Below are 11,256 nucleotides of genomic sequence, written 5' to 3'. Positions count from 1 at the left end.
GTATTTTTGTCTTTAAATTTCATTTTATTCTCAATTTAAACAATCGTAGTACATTTAGTATTCTTAATATGATGTATTTGTGTGTTTAAATTTAATTTTATTCACAATTTAATCTATTTTTTTTATTTTAAATGTGTTATTATTAATTAGTTTTAAACTATACATTTAATTATTTATTGTATGTTATTTTCAAACCCATCTCTATATACATGATTTTTACATACATACTCATGAGATAGAATTTCTAATAATGTATTAAATGATATTGGGAGCCTAAAATTATTTTGGAGTAAATTTATATCTCTAATTAAAAATCAATTACTTATATGAGCTTCCTTTAAAACAAGTCGGTACTAAAAGAAAAAGATCCCTATCCCACAAATTGTACGTGCAATAGGTTCATGGTTAGACCGTACACTATAGTGATCGACTTACGTGGCAATTAAAAAATAATCTAATCATGGTCAGTATTTTTTTGCTATAGACACTAAATCCCATGTTTCACAGACCGAAAAGTGAGAATGAAATTCCCTTCATGCCCTTATAAATCTCATTTACTCCTTAGGAAATTTAAATTGCGTTGAGGATAATAGTAGTTATTTGTATTTGTTAGTGTAAAAATATGGAAGGTTGTATAAACTAGATAGCTTGGATTTTTTTCTCTATCGAAGCTTTCTTCGTGTTAACCTTCCACCACCGAAAACGGACATGCCTTTGATGTTGTTTTTGAGATTCTTTCTTCTCTTTGTTACTTCCTTCACCTAATTATGTTTTTCTTTTTACTCCTTAGTGGAGAGGCTTGGTTTTATTTCCCATCCTTCACGCCCATTAGGTGTTTTTGTCCTAATCAATATGAGTGTAGGTTATTCTTTGGTCTATTTATTTCCTAAGCGTCATTAGAAGCCTCAACTGGGCTCCTTTTATGGAGTCTGATTTCATTTACCTGGTTCTCTTGGGTTCTTGTTTGTTTTGGGGCTTTTGATTGTTCCTCACTATATGTGTGGAGGAAAGTCGTCCTAGTAGCTCAATGAGTGAATGTTATCTAATTCATGTTTTGTCTACTTGTGAACTATCAAGGTTCCCTCATCAAGATATCCAGGTAACTAATTCTTCTTTATTCTTTAATCAAATTTTCTAGTTAGACAATTCTCACGACTACCTAATTTAATTTCACATTGAATAAATCGACTCCATTAATTTTTTTTCAAAGTTGTAGAACTTTCTTCTCATTCAAATGCAATCCGATCAAGCTTTTGTTGAACTAGCAGAAGGACTAATCGAACATACAATTAGGCTCGAGTAATTGTAATTATGTCTAAAAGTATCGTTTCGATAATTCGTAATTTACTTAATCATGGAGTCAGTCTACAAGAAGTACCGTGATTAAAAACTCTCTATTATATACTTTTTACGAAAGTAATTCATCAAACTATTTTGTCCAATGACCTCGTCATGTGTGTGTTATCCTTATATGATATCATTGATTCCTTTAAGTTAAATTCGTTTACTCAATACAATCTTATTTTATCTCATTTTCACTATTGTGTCTTCTTAATGATTAATATTATCATTGTCAATAAATGATTGTGATAAATTGCTTATTGTGATAAATTGCTTATTCGAGAATAAGCAACCCATGGCCACATTTTATATTTATCAATCCACACAATTCTAGTGAGAGGATATCGTTAAATCTTTATTCAAGCTATGAATTCCATTGTTGCTAGTAAAGCCATGCCATACACAAGTTATGTACCCAAAATACCAGTTATGGGTACGATCAGCTTTAAAGCATAAGCCTCCACTTATATCAAAGCACATGAGTTACATATGCATGGTTAATGACTAACTCAAGATTTAGGTAAATCACACCATGAATGTCATAAGTGAATTAACTTAAAAAAAATTTAGAATTAATTTAACTTGGGTTTAATCCGATGTATCATTCTTCCAATGAGTACATCTATATCTCTACTTGTGAAGTCAATTGGTCCGATAGCCAAGACTAGTCATTTTCTCAATTAGAATTGTAGACAACATAATAATCCTTCTAAGTATTTGAATCAAATGCTCACTTTGATTCTTTTACGAGATTACGGACTTGTTTAGATTATCTACTGAAGTAAATTGTCTTTCTCGCAATGTAAACATTCTTATAGTGCCATTTATCATTATTTTGAACTTAGACAATTAATAAGTTAATTTTTGTTTGTCACAGTTCAGCTATGTATGCAAAACATGAAAGACAGAAACATAAAAAAACATAATAGTGAAATGTGAAATTAATTTTACTTATATATTCATCGTTCAAATACATAGAAAATAATTACATGTTTACTACAATATGAGCACCTTTACCAACAATCTCCCACTTGCCCTGGTGAATTAAATGTGTCATGTTTTACATTCTCAAATCCTCGACATGTTTGTTAAAACTCCTAGTTACAAGAGTCTTAGCAAACAAATCTGCAAATCTGCGAGGTTATATTCAGAAGCTACTTTCACCACAGCTACTATTCCTTCAGCTAAACAAATATTTGGATGTGTGCAAAGCATGATATACATAAGACTTCCAACTATCGAAACATATTGAACCTTACTCATATGCTCTCTTTCTTTTGCTGTCATAGGATAGGCATCCAAAGAAAGATGAAAACTTGATCCAGTCGGTTGAACACTTGGCTTCGCATTGGTCATTGCAAACCGTTCCAGTACCTTATCGATGTATGAAACTTGTGATAGAGCTATAGTTTTATTCTTTCAATCCCTAAGAAATCAAATTCCAAGAATATAACTAGCTTCACCCAAGTCCTTCTTGCTAAATTGTTAAGATAACCACAGTTTAACCGATGATAACCCCCCGTACATTGTTTTTGATAAGTAGAATATCATCGACATACAGAATGAGGAAGACAACCTTTTTGTCCTTTATATGTTTATAAACACAAGATTCCTCAGTATTTTTCTCAAACCCAAAATTCTTAACCATTTGATCAAATTTTTTATTCCATGAGCGGGACGTCTGCATACGTCCATAAATGGATCTTAGCAGTTTGCAACCTTTCTACTTTTTTCCTTTGACGACATAGCTAGTGGGTTGAGCCATGTAAATGGTCTCATCAAGATAGCCATTCAAGAATGTTTTCTTGACATCCATTTGCTAGACCTCGTAATCGAGAGCAATAACAATGGATAAGAGTATGGGGATAGACTTGAGCATGACAACTAGAGAACAAGTCTCATCATAATCGATAATTTCTTTCTATGTGTAGTTTTTCCTTAAAAGTCTATCTTTATATGTTTCTACTTTTCCTTTCGCATTTTTCTTCTTGTAGATCCACTTACACCTTATGGGTTTAATCTTAACTGGAAAGCCTACAAGTTCCCACACCGTATTGGATTCCATAGAATCCATCTTGGCATCCATGACATGTTTCTAGAGCTTGAAATCAATGTCTTGCATAACCTCATCAGAATGATTAGCTTTTGTATTATTAATATTATCATCATAGATGAAGAAGTTTGGTTTCTTAGAAACTCTCCCACTATGACAGACTCCCCTATGTTCTTGATTGTTTGCAGGTCTTTCTACAACTTTCTTGAGAATTGAAATTGGTGATTCTTTTACAACTCTTGAAAGTTCCTCAAGTACCACTTTATTTTGAGGCTTAAAGTTATCCATGTAGTTTTCCTCAAGGAAAGTAGCATGAGTAGAAAATTTAATCTTATTTTCTTTCAAATTGTAGAATAACCCACCCATTGTTCCTTTCAGGTTTCCTACAAACATGTACAATTTTGTCCGGGCATCCAACTTCTTTGCATCTTTATCTAGAACATGTGTTGGACAACCCTATTTCTGAAGTGATTTAGAGTGGGTTTCTTTCTATGTCACGGCTCATAAGGTGCCTTATAAGCAAACTTTGTTGGCACATCATTCAAAATATAGCAAACCGGTTGTATCGCATATCCTTGAAAGGAAGTAGAGAGTTGTGAATAGTTAACACTGAACGAACCATGTCAAGCAAAGTTCTATTCCTTCTCTCAACTACGTCATTCTATTGTGGAGTGTACGGCGTAGTCAAGTGGGATAAGATCTTATTTTCTATGAGGCATCCTAAGAACTCGTCGAACAAGTATTCCTACCTCGATCAAACCTAAGATTCTTTATGGATCAACCTAATTGCTTTTCCACTTTTGTATGAAATTCTCAAAATTTATCAAAGGTTTCACTTTTACGATGCTTAGATACACATATCCATATTGAAAATAGTCGTCGATGAAAGGCATGTAATAATCATAACCTCCTCGGGCACTGATGCTTATCGGACCACATACATTATTGAGCACAAGTTCTAAGGGTAGGTTGCCCTTATACCTTTCATATTAAAAGACCTCGTGGTCATTTTACCTTTCACAAAATTTACATTGTGGAAGATTAACTTCCTTAAGCATACTTAAGAGACCATCTTTTAAGAGTTTAATGATTCTTTCTTGGTTAATATGACCAAGTCTTAAGTGTCATAAGTATCCCTCATTAGAGTTAGAAGTTTTAAGCTTCTTATTCACAATTTCATTTTAAATCATTGAGTAGTTATTTTTTTTGATAAAGTAGAGATTGTTTTTCATCCATCCATTATAGATTAAAGAATAATTTCTATGAATACCAATCCCTTTATTGAATGTCATGGAATAACTGTCTTTAAATAAACATGCTGCAGAAACTAAGTTCATCCTAAAATGAGGTATATAAAATATGTCATTTAAAATAATCTTTTTAAATTTATCAAAATGTAAAATAATTTCTCTCACTACTTCGGCTGAAACATAGTTCCCATCTTCGATTCACAACGAAAGGTTTTTGTCACGTAAACTTCTCATTTTGCTGAACCCCTATAAAGAAACACAACATGGTTAGTGGCACCAAAATCAATAACCTAGTTGTCAATTGATTCTTCTAATAAGCAAAGCTTCAATCACAAAGAGTTTCATACTTTTGCCCTTTTCAGCTAGATAATCTAAATACTCTTTGCAATTTGATTTGAAGTGCTCTTTCCTGTTGTAGAAGAAACATTTGATTTTTTAGGATCCTTTGACTTCTTAGTTTTCTTCCTATCCATGCGAGGTGGAACAAAAAACTTAGTTTGTTTCTTCTTTCTCTTAGCTTTCTACTTCCCCTTAGAGGACGAGGGACACACTGCTAAGCTTACTTCTGGTTTCTCCTGAACCAATTTACCACCATTCAGTATCAACTCATTAGATTGTAATTCCTTCATGAGCTGAGTCAAGGTAAGCGTCTTGTTCCCTAAATTGTAAACGGCCCTAAAGCCAACAAACTCATTGGTCAAGGATTTAACACTATTTCAATTTGAGTGTTCATGTCTCATTCAACCATTGTCCTCCACTTCTACAAAGAATCCCACAGGCTTAAACATATGTTCTTTGACTAGAATGTCGGGTTTTTGCTAAAAGTTCATCAAACTTATAATAGTGGATTGTCAAGCCAATGTGACTTAACCACCTAGCAAATCCTCCAAAATTGTCATGATCTTTTTAGCAGTACGAAAATTCTTATATTACTTTTGCAGCACACTACTTATTCACGCTAATATATAATATTGAGCAATCAACTCAAAATCTCTCCAGAGATTTCTCGCTTTATGCTCAGCTTTAGGTGGGCAAGGTTCGTCAAGGACGAATTTGTAACACTCCTAACGCGTCTCTATTGTCGCATGAGGGTTACAGAGTATTACAACACATAACGACTCTTATTACATCATAAAAACTAATCAAATAATAATTTAAATTCTATTATCCAATCATCATTCATAACATTCATACAAAAACGAGCTTTAAATCTAGTGTACGGAACTTAAAAATTAATTTGGAAACAATTAGGGATTAATTTGAAACCAAACAGAAAATGTAGAAAAAACTAAAAACAAGAGTCACACAACCGTGTGACAAAGCCCAAGACATGTGGATCAAGGACATGGTCGTGTGACCAAAGCGTGTAGAATTTGAAAATAGGATCACACGACCGTGTGGCCAGACCATGTGCAATTCAAAATAGGGTCACATAGCCGTGTTACCAGACCATGTAACAACCTGTGGTTGTGTGGGAAAAGCCTTTACCAAAACTTAAGAATCACACAACCGTGTGAAGCACACGGTTGTGTGGTAGCCCGTGTCACAAGCCGTGTGTGCCCAATATTTCTTTCAAAATCAAACTAATTCACATTCAAATGCGTAGACTCCAAGTAATGCAATAACCAACAACTAAACCTATCTAAAATGTGCCTAAAAGTGTCAAAACATACAATTCATACTCAACCTAAGTGTCTAACCAATATGCCCTAATTGGCACCACAATTCAAATATATATACAACAACCATTCAATCACATGTATCACAAGTAAAATTCTTTCAAGCATCCTTCAAATGAAAGATAACACATTCTAATATTCAATCAAACCATCTAATGTTCATTTAAATTATCATAAGATCATATCTTGTCATAACCAAACTTGCCATTTTTCAAGCACAAGTATTTCAAAGTTGCCTATTAACCTAACCTACCAAAGCAACCATTTAAAAACACCTATACAACCATTCATACATTCATCAACTCAAACCACAAACATTCAAATTTACCAAATAAAACTTACATACTCACAGTCTCTATGATCTTCAAAATACACATCATATGATCATAATGCTTTAGACTTATATAACCAAAACCTTATTTACATGCCACCTATAACCAGCCAAAATGAACAAATAGCTACCAAATGGGTTGCCAGATAGTGTGATCTCCAACACGTTCCAAACGACAGTGCAAATCTGACAATCTATAATGAAGAAAACTAACTAAAGTAAGCTTACAATAAGCTTCATAAGTTCGTAAAACAAAACAACACATACTTATTAACTTATTTTAAAATGTACATACATGAAACTAACAATTCTTGCCATATATACATCATCATTTCTACCTTTTGAAATATTTAAACCTGGATGATTCATATCATCAAAATAAAATGAGTCAAATAATTATATACTATAATGTAAATCATCATAACATCTTATTCCATTTTCCTTTCAATAATTAATTGTTTTGCCCGAAGAACAATAGTAAATCAACTTCGGATACATGAAAGGGAAGTGCTTATATGAGCTAACATAAGGACATTAACCAATACATGATGCTGCTCACACAAGTTTTAGAGAATCCACAACACATGCAGGATCTCAAGTCATCAGTACGCTATCCATCATTGGTACATAGTACCTGCTAAATACACTGGCAAGAAACTTGTTTGAAACATCACTAAGAAGCCTACTAAATTCACCGACTCAAAAGCCTACTGCGCCTAAAATGGCATGTCATTTGTGCCCTAGCTATTCACTAAGTACACACGGGCTTATCATGTTTTTCCAGTACATTTCAAACTCGACTTTATACTTCCATTTCATTTATCAACCAATTGATCATAACCATATTCAATTTCATTTAATTAAACAAGTAATAAGTACAATAATTATAAACATAATAATTGAAATACGAACTTACCAACACACATAACTAACGACATAGACAACGATTACTCAACGACTTTTCTTTTCCTCCGTTTATCAACAAATTGGTTTGTTTCTTGATCTAAATATAATAGTTTAATTCAATTAACCAAATTAAACATCTTACAACACTTAAATTTATAATATTAACCCTTTAATGACATTTTACAAATTTACCCTAAACTTTCACCTTTTATTCAATTTAGTCTATAAAACCAAAATTCTCAAAATTATCATAAATTAACCCGAAAACCCTTCTGTAGAATTCCATACAGTCTCTTTACAGTCCAATTTTATCATTTTATTATAATAATTTCATGTCATTTTACAATTTTAACAACTTAGTCCCTGAACTTTAAAACTAACTAAAATCACTTTACAAAATAGTCCTATTTAATTATCAAGCTTAATAATATATCATAAAAATGGTAAAACTCTAAAAATTTAACAATTTTATGAATTGGTTCCCAGGTTAGCTGGATTAAACTACAACGATGTAAAAAACATAAAAATTACTAAAAATGATATAGAAAATGACTCACATGCATCAATTTTAACTTGGCTAAAACTTAAGCTTTAACCATGGAGTTTCCCCTTCAATTTTCAGTGGATGAAAGACTAAGAAAGATGACAACTTGATTTTGTTTCTTTTATTTTATTAATTAATTTACCATTTTTACATTTAATTAATAACTCAAATTTCATAATTATCACCACCTTAACCGCCCACTATATATTAATTAGGTCTCATTTCCTTTTAAATCCCTTAATTTATGTTTTTATAACCATTAAACACAAATAAACTAATAGCGATTAAATTTTACAAGTTTTATGATTTAATCCTTATTACTTAATTAACTATTTAAATGTTAAAATTATCAAACCAAAATTTAATAAGATTGTAATAACCTTATAAATAATAAATAAATAATAAAAATATTGACTCATTGATCGAAATCGTGGTCTCGAAACCATTGTTTTCGTCACCACTAAAAATGGGCTATTACAGAATTTATGTTTCGCACAACTAAGAACTATTAGCAAGTTTTGTTTCCATTCTTGAAAGTTATCCACATTAAATTTATTCTTAGTAAGAATGCTAATAAGAGGAGTAGGAGACATTTGAATTGAAAATTAGTAAAGATTCACTAATTATTATCTTTGTATGAAGCAAATATTTTCATTTCAGCAACATATCAAGAATATAGTATGATGCATGCGTCTTGTATTAAAACCTTGAAAAAAAATTCTATTACTACAATCATTCTCACATTCATCAATCATGTCGCATTGGGATCCCATAATTAAATAGCAGGAACATGGGTTACATCTAATCAATTTGTGAATCTTAATTCTCAAGACTCCACACGAACCAACAACCATTTAATATTTGGTCATCATCTCTAGCTTAAATATCATTTTTTGAGAAATTATTTAATAAGAGACAATCTTGAGTGTGTAGCCATTGACTCAACACTTATCATGAACATTCTTTCATTTGTGAGTCATATTGGGACAATCTCATTGAAAGTCATGCATGACTAGTTGTCTTTAAAAGGAAATCTCATCTAGTGAACCCAAATGATAAAGTTTACCTTGGGGTGCTACCAGGGTAGGAACCAACTCGAAACTTTATCATGCTATCATTTAAGTACCATCAATAGAGGTTGTAGGTATTACTCAAGGACCTTCTCCCACTCAATATTTTAAAAACATGTAAGGTTTTTATCTCAGATTTCAAGAATGATCATACAATAGTCCTAGTGGCATTCTTACCTAATTTATATGACATGCTTCCATATATGCATGGCATGCTATGGAAATTTTATAATAATATTCACATTCATTTATTCACAAGAACCAATCAATCATAAAAATTTGGGTTGTGCATAGGTTGGGCCACGCCGGGTTCGGGTCAAGCCTAGACAAAATTTTAGGCCCATTTTTAGTCTCGAGCCCGACTCAGCCCGAAATATGGGCCTAAAAATTTGTCCAAGCCCGACCCAAAATAAAATTGTTAAGCCTGAGCCCGGTTCAGTCCGGCCCATATAATTTTTTTAGCTTATTTCATTCAATAAAAATTTTAAAATATAATAAATCAAATACATTTCAAAACATAAAAACAAATATTAAAACAAGAAACAAATAAAAAATGAGACAAACAATTCTTAAAATAATACACAAATTGAAAATATAATAAAAAATGGTTATATTAAAATTAAAAATAAAATGTAAATATGATTAAAAATAAAAAAAATATATTTAGTATATAATTCAGGTCGGGCTGGGCTAGGCCCGGGCCAAAAAAGTTTTACTAGAGGCCTGGCCTATTTTCTAAACTGGCCTCGTTTTTTTGCCCAAACCCATATTTCGGGCTTATATTTTTACCCGAACCCTCCCATTTTTCAGGAAGCCCTTCAGGCCATGCTGGGTAGCCCATCCCATGCACACCTCTAATAAAAACAAATAATTTTGATTCTCCATAGTTTTTCTTTTAAGGGAAAAACTGAAGAACTGAATGTGAACCATGTACCAGGTAGGGTCCCAAGAAAGGGACGTGAGTCATACTTGACCACTTAAAAACCAAGCTTTTCCTTTCCAGTTTCAGTTTTAGGCATACACCTTCTCATTACAACACTTCTCACAACAATCAAATAACCTGAAAAAGTGAATGGAACAATACAATACATGTCTTTACTCATAATCATACTTTTTTTAATTGATCAACTGTGGATCATCTCACACAATTATATAAGTTATAATATAACATAATATAAACATTTTAAACAATTATAAAATAGATATATAAGGAGATGGGTAATTAAAATAAAATTGTCAACCAAGGTTTTCATGGTTCTATTTCTAGAAAATAAATCAAAAATAAAAATTACATAGTTTTTCTCCACAACTTGGGTTTCTAGCCGCCATCGCTCTATATTCTCATCATCATAGACTCCTTTTGAAAAATTACATTTAAGTCTTATGTTCATTTCTAGCTCACAAGAACTCTGTGAATTTAAAAAAAAATCAGTCCTACGTGGAGATGATAGCTCACAGTCTATTTTCTAAGAACCACAACCATAACAAAATTAATAATTATATAACAAATATATAATATCACATCCATTCTCATATATAACTCAAAACATGTATAAGATCTAAAGAATGTCACTTTCTATGTAATTGAATCATTCAAGAATAAGAGAAATATATTTTGATTATCTGTTTATATTTATAGATAGAGCACAACCTAGCTTTGATACTAATTGTTGAAAAATCGGGTTTGGAAAACATAGCGGAAAATTAAGTTTAAGGAAAAAACAGAGTTTTAATTTTTCCAAAACTAGAACTTGGTTGTGATATCTAAAGTAATAAACACTTAATCAAAATTGTACATTTCCGATTCAGCTAGGATAAATGCTTTAACCAAGTAGTCTTCTCTGCTATCCTCAAACTCATGTCTGCGATTGTGGGCTCACTTCAAATCAGAAAATTTTCCACAATCAGTGGGGTAATTTCATAATTTCTCTAAACTTTTATGTCAAGTTGTAAATAAGAAAAATATCTCTAAAAATTTTCTGAAATAATTTTTCAGAAAATTTTCTCTCTTGCAACAATGGAATTCATAGTTCAATTAAAGAGTTAACAATATCCTCTCATTGGCATTGTGTGGATTGATAA

Source organism: Gossypium hirsutum, chromosome A06 (genome assembly GCF_007990345.1).
Source record: "Gossypium hirsutum isolate 1008001.06 chromosome A06, Gossypium_hirsutum_v2.1, whole genome shotgun sequence".
Lineage (NCBI taxonomy): Eukaryota > Viridiplantae > Streptophyta > Magnoliopsida > Malvales > Malvaceae > Gossypium > Gossypium hirsutum.
This window is presented reverse-complemented; position numbering follows the sequence as displayed.